This window comes from Brassica oleracea, chromosome C3, assembly GCF_000695525.1.
Source record: "Brassica oleracea var. oleracea cultivar TO1000 chromosome C3, BOL, whole genome shotgun sequence".
NCBI classification, from domain to species: domain Eukaryota; kingdom Viridiplantae; phylum Streptophyta; class Magnoliopsida; order Brassicales; family Brassicaceae; genus Brassica; species Brassica oleracea.
In genome coordinates this window covers 12,430,606-12,436,605 of record NC_027750.1, presented here as the reverse complement: position 1 = coordinate 12,436,605, position 6,000 = coordinate 12,430,606, and positions in this window count along the sequence as shown.

Here is a 6,000-nt window from a genome sequence, read left to right as displayed (position 1 = left end):
TATAAAATATCTGGAAATAATAAAAATGTAAAACTATACATTTTTTAAATAGATGTTTAATATAGTTTTTCCATTTCTTATATTGTATATTTACTTTTTTATTGTATATTTACTTATCTAACTGTTTTACTTTTATATCAAATTGTAATATTACGATAGATGTTTGATGTAATATTTCAATTACTTATTTTGTATATTTACTTATATAACTTTTTATTGTAATATACTTTTCAGATAGATGTTTAATGTATTTTTTGTATTTTTTATATTGTATATTTACTTATTCTTTATTTTTCTTATGTTTTGTATTTAATTATTGTAATATTATAATTAATGTTTAATGTAATATTTTATATTGTATAATTACTTATTATTTATTTAACTATACATTTTTCAGTTATATGTTTAATTTAGTTTTTTCCATTTTTTATATTATATATTTACTTACTGTTTACCTTTTCTTATTTTGTATATTTGTTTATTCTAAATTTCTTGCTTTTATATCACTGATAATATGACGATATATATCTAATGTAATATTTTTATTTCTTATATACAATATTTACTTATTATTTATTTATTCTTATATTTTATATTTATTTATTCTAATATTACGATAAATATTTAATATAATATTTCTATTTCTTATATTGTGTATTTAGTTATTATTTAATATAAAATTATATATAATGTTTTTTTTACAAAATAGTAATGTTACATTATGGAGATAAGCCGTCTTTTTTTAGTGAAAAATGGTAATCTTACATATGTTTAATGTAGTATTTCCATTTTCATGTTGTATGTTTACATATATTTATTATTTAAAAAATTATATATAATTTTTTTTTTTTTTTTATAAAACGATAATGTTACATTATGGAGATAAGCCGTATTTTTTTAAGTGAAAAATGGTAATCTTACATATGTTTAATGTAGTTTTTCCGTTTTTTATACTGTATGTTTACATGTTATTTATAATTTTCGAAATTAATAATATTAAAATATAAAACTATATTTTATGCCACGTGTCATCTTTCGGAAGATTTTTTTTTTTGCTGATGTGGACGCTCCATGGAGCCTCAAAAGGTCCCTTTTATTAGTATAGATTAAGGAATATTTGAAGACATTTGTGAATAAGATAGATTTGTATCTTAAGGACTTTATTGAAACATAAACTCGGATTAGCTCAAAGGAGCTTTATTGAAAGACTAAGAATCTAAAAAAAGGGAAGAAGCTTGTGTTGCTTTCAAGAAATATAAAAGATGGTTTGATTCATACAATAAAAGGGAAAGGGCTGCTCTTTTAGCCAATGTTACATTCATCAAAGCACATAACAACATATATATGAATCTAGAAACCCTAATTACATGGGTTACAAAAACCTCTAATGGATCATAAACTTGGGCTTTAGTTTGGGCTTCAATAATACTTACCCATGTCTGGCCGGTAACAAAGGACTAGGGTTCTAAAGGATAGGTAGGCCTGGGCGTTCGGGTACCCGTTCGGATTCGGGTCGGGTGATTCGGATTTTCGGGTTTTCGGGTGGAAAGGTGTAGAACCCGTTCGGGTTATTTAGGAATTCGGGTCGGGTTCGGATTATTATGGATCGGGTTCGGTTATTTTCGGGTATAATTGAAACACCCAAATTATATAAGACCTGATTTTAAAAAAAAACATTCAAAAGCCTAAAACCTGAATCGATTGTCAAATAACAAAGTTCCAAACCAAAAACAAACATCCTAACCGAAACAGAGTAATATATTGTGCAATAACAAACCAAATCCAAAACATCAACCAAACTTAAACAAAAAGCATAGAGTTTTGAGTCTTCACCCGAAAACATGAATCAAAAACACCATGCAAACTTAAGAAACTTGAAAGCCATCTGTGAAAAAAAGAGACAATTTTAAATATTAGTAGAGTAAACAAGCAAAAGAAATGCAACACACGTATAAAATTTATAACATGTTTTAGCTCTTACCTTGAACCAAATCTATATTAGCGTAGTCCTCTAGTCTCGTGGCTGTGATAGATGTTCATACTTTGTTCGAAAGTAATGCAAAAGTTAGTGTTAGCAAACATAAAAAAAAATCATAGCAATATACAAGAATTTTACAAACCTCTCTCCATCTTTTCTTCGTACTCAACATCTCCAAGTATCTGAGCATTGGTGAGTACCTTTGATTCAAGTCTGATGTCTTGTTTCATCCACTGTTCTGTACACATAAGAACTTCAACCATATAGTGAGTTAAACAACTCCTATGTGGGTCTATTAACCTCCCACTCGTGCTGAATGCACTTTCAGATGCAACCGAGGAGACTTGCATAGCAAAAAGATCACGAGCTATCTGTGATAGAATAGGGTACTTTCCAGAGTTAACTTTCCACCAAGAGAGAACATCATAGTCAGTTCCTAGCATTGCATCTGAATTCTCAACATCAGCCTTTAGGTAAGCTTCCAACTCGTTGATGTCTCTCACTCCACTCTCCTTTAGCAGTGTGCTGTACTTTCTCTCAATCCTGTGGTAGCCGAGTTCATCATCAAGCAAGTCTATTTCTTGAGATTGTGAAGACTGAGTAGACTGAGTAGACTGAGATGATTGCACATTTTCTTCAGCTTGTTTGCCATTTCTTTCACTATACTCCTTGAAAAAATCAGTTAGAATACTAAGAACTGAATCATTTAACTCTTTGGACTCCATACTGTCTTCCCCGTAAAGATCCTCAAAGCACAACTTTGCAAACTTCATCTTTCTGCTAGGATCAAAGACGCGTGCCACCACTAAAATCTTGTTAATATTCTTCAACCCATCCCAATACTTATCAAACTTCATCAGCATATCCTCAGCCTTAACTTTCAAATCAGTATCGTAACTATTACAAAGCAACTTCAAATTGGATGCTATGTTCACTATCTCACCATAGCACTTGTGGGCACTAAGGGTGGTAGATGCTGAGACTACTAAGGTTGAGTTATAAAAGATAATAAGAAACCTCTCTAACCTTCCAACAGCACGCCAATCTTCACTTACAGGAGGTCCGAGTCTTTTTTTCCCCTTGTCTAACTCCATGAAATGATCATTGTACGGTTTGTCCTCAAAACCCCATCTTATCAAATGCAGTCTTGTAAATAAGTTCTCTTTGCAACATCAAGTAAGTTGAGTTCCACCTAGTCACAACATCAAGTGGCAAACTTCCTCTTTTCATCCTACCAGAATCTACCTTAAGTTCAAATGCTCTCTGCCTATTTGTTCCAGATCTTACATATGAGATTGCATTCCGGATTGCAGTCACACTATCATCTACGTCAGACAAGCCATCCTTCACAATCAGATTGATAATGTGACCAGCACATCTCACATGCAGAAATTCACCTTTCATAACTAATGATTCATCAGATATCTGAGAGAAACTACTTTCAAAAAGCATCAAAGCATTGCTGTTCGCAGTTGCATTGTCCACAGTGATAGAAAACACCTTTTCTATTCCCCACTCAGCTAGGCATTCTAAGAGAACAGATGCAATAGTCTTACCTTTGTGATCGGTTACATATTTGAACCCAATGATCAGTTTGTTCAACCGCCAATATGCATCTATGTAGTGAGCTGTTATCACCATATAGCTAGCCCCTGCGCGAAGTAAGAAACAAAATGAAAGATTAGTTATATCAAAAAGAAGATCTAAAACATAATTTAAAAAATGATCCAAAGACTAGTATTTACTTGTTACTTGAGAGACCCATATGTCTGTGGTGATGGAAATTCTTTGTTTGTTAGCACGAAACAATTTCTTAAGAGCAGCCTTTCTCTTAACATACATCTCTACTATCTTTCTAGTAGCTGTACGTCTTGAATGAGGATCAGGGAGGTTAGTCTACACATAAAATGACATATATATTAGCATAGATTTAGATAATGAGTGTTTAAATATTTAAAAAATACATTATTAAAATTACCTTTTCGCAGAAGTGTTTAAAAGCTACACTATCAACAAAGGAGAGTGGCAGCTGTCCAATTACGAGCATTTCATTTATTGCTTCTATGAACACATCCTCTGAAATTTTTGCAGGCTTCAAAGAACCTTCCTTACTAATAACTTGCTGCCTTTTTGTAGGTTCTTGACCATCCTGAATTGCTTGCAACAATTAAGATGATTACGCAAATTTGTGGTTCCAGATTTTGTTGGACAAGTGTAGGTCTTCTGACAATAGTTGCACAAGCATTTGTTACGGTTTTCTTCAACTCTTTTGAAATGAGACCATACGTCGGATCTTGGGGCTAGTACGCGTGCTGTTTTACTCTGTTCCTGACTCTCTCCAGGTGGTTGTTTTCGTTTGCCTCTTTGATCAGACTCTAGAGTTTGAAACTCTTCTTCTACATCATTTGCTTCTCTGTTTGCAGTGCCTTGAAAAGGTGATGATGATGACGTCTACGAACAAAACCAAATCAAAGTGAGTTCAATACGTTTTCTCGGTCTCGACTAACAAAAGTATAACTTTGTCTCTGTAACTAACATAATCAAGTTGAATGCATTATGGATACAAGTCGTACGGCAACAATTAAAAAAATAAGTAACATAAATATAGAACAATAAACTAATCAACTAACTTTGTATCAACTTGAATACTTGATACTATCAAGTGCATACCTTTGTCTCTGTCTAAAACAAGTATCATACGACAACAAATCAACTAACGTGTACTTCCCGTACAATAAGAAAATCAAGGAAATAACATAATCAACTAAGTTTGTCTTTTCCTCTGTCAATACGACAAGACTTGACAACTACCACTACATAATCAAATAGAAATAGATATAACTTTAACAAAGTTAAATAATTTTGATGCAGGATTGAAAAAGAAAAAACCTTTGATTTCTTCCTTCTCGTTGACGACGTCAATGAAGGAGACGAAGCTGATGAGAATAGACTTTTGGATACCAGTTTGAAAATCTAGTGTATCTAAGATTGATTTTCGATGAGGCAATTTCGGGAAGCTTAACAAATTTTCTAGGATTTAGGCAGCAATGAATTAGAAAGTATATATGTGTATAGGTCACGGTATATTAGTTCGGGTGTTTTCGGGTTGTGCTTCGGTTATCGGATATAACCGTTCGGGTACGGGTATCCGGACTTATTGAATCCTAAACCCGTTCGGGCTTTTTTTAACTTCGGTTCGGGTTTCGGTTCGGGTTTTTCGGTTCGGTTCGGGTTCGGGTTTCGGTTATGCCCACACCTGGATAGGTCCATCTAGTTATTGGACAACAAACAACTAAACATATCGTGTTTTTTGCTATTGGGGTTAAGTCTGATTGTACGGAAATATGTTTATATAACGACACTAGCGTGTACCAAACTAACATGCTACTGCATATTTTTTTAGTAGCATGTATTGTGTGAGATTTGAATTTGATGAACAATAACAATAATACGAACTAGTATGCTATATTATTTTGACTGATATATTACCTTAATATGAAGATTGCATATTTTATTAGTTTTATGCAATTATAGTAGATATTTTCATAATCATCTCTATGTAGTTCTGAATGTTTAGTTGTTATTGCAAATTTTTATAAACATAATGAATTATAAAGAGTAGACATTTTGGATATGTATATGTGTGACATCTAAATATCACGTTTCATGAAAAAAGAACGAATATAATACATTGGAACTACGAAAGATATGAGAGGAAAAGGGGAAGTTGATAATGTACCAAGTTACCAACATCCAACCAAATCTGCTTACATCTTCTTGGTTTCGGGTCAACATGCTTACAACTATTTTAAATTGGGCGTTTGAGTAGTTTTTTTTTTCGTTTGTGCTTTTGTTTGTTTACAAAAGTAAAACTCTTGTTTTTGTGATTTCTTTGTTTTAGTTTGATTATGGTTGAGACTTCTATTATTAGCTTTGTAGTGTTTTTTCTTAATCAGAATTAGGTTTGTAGTTTCATGACAAACAAGCTTTTGTTAAATTTAAAACCTTATTTTCCAAGATGT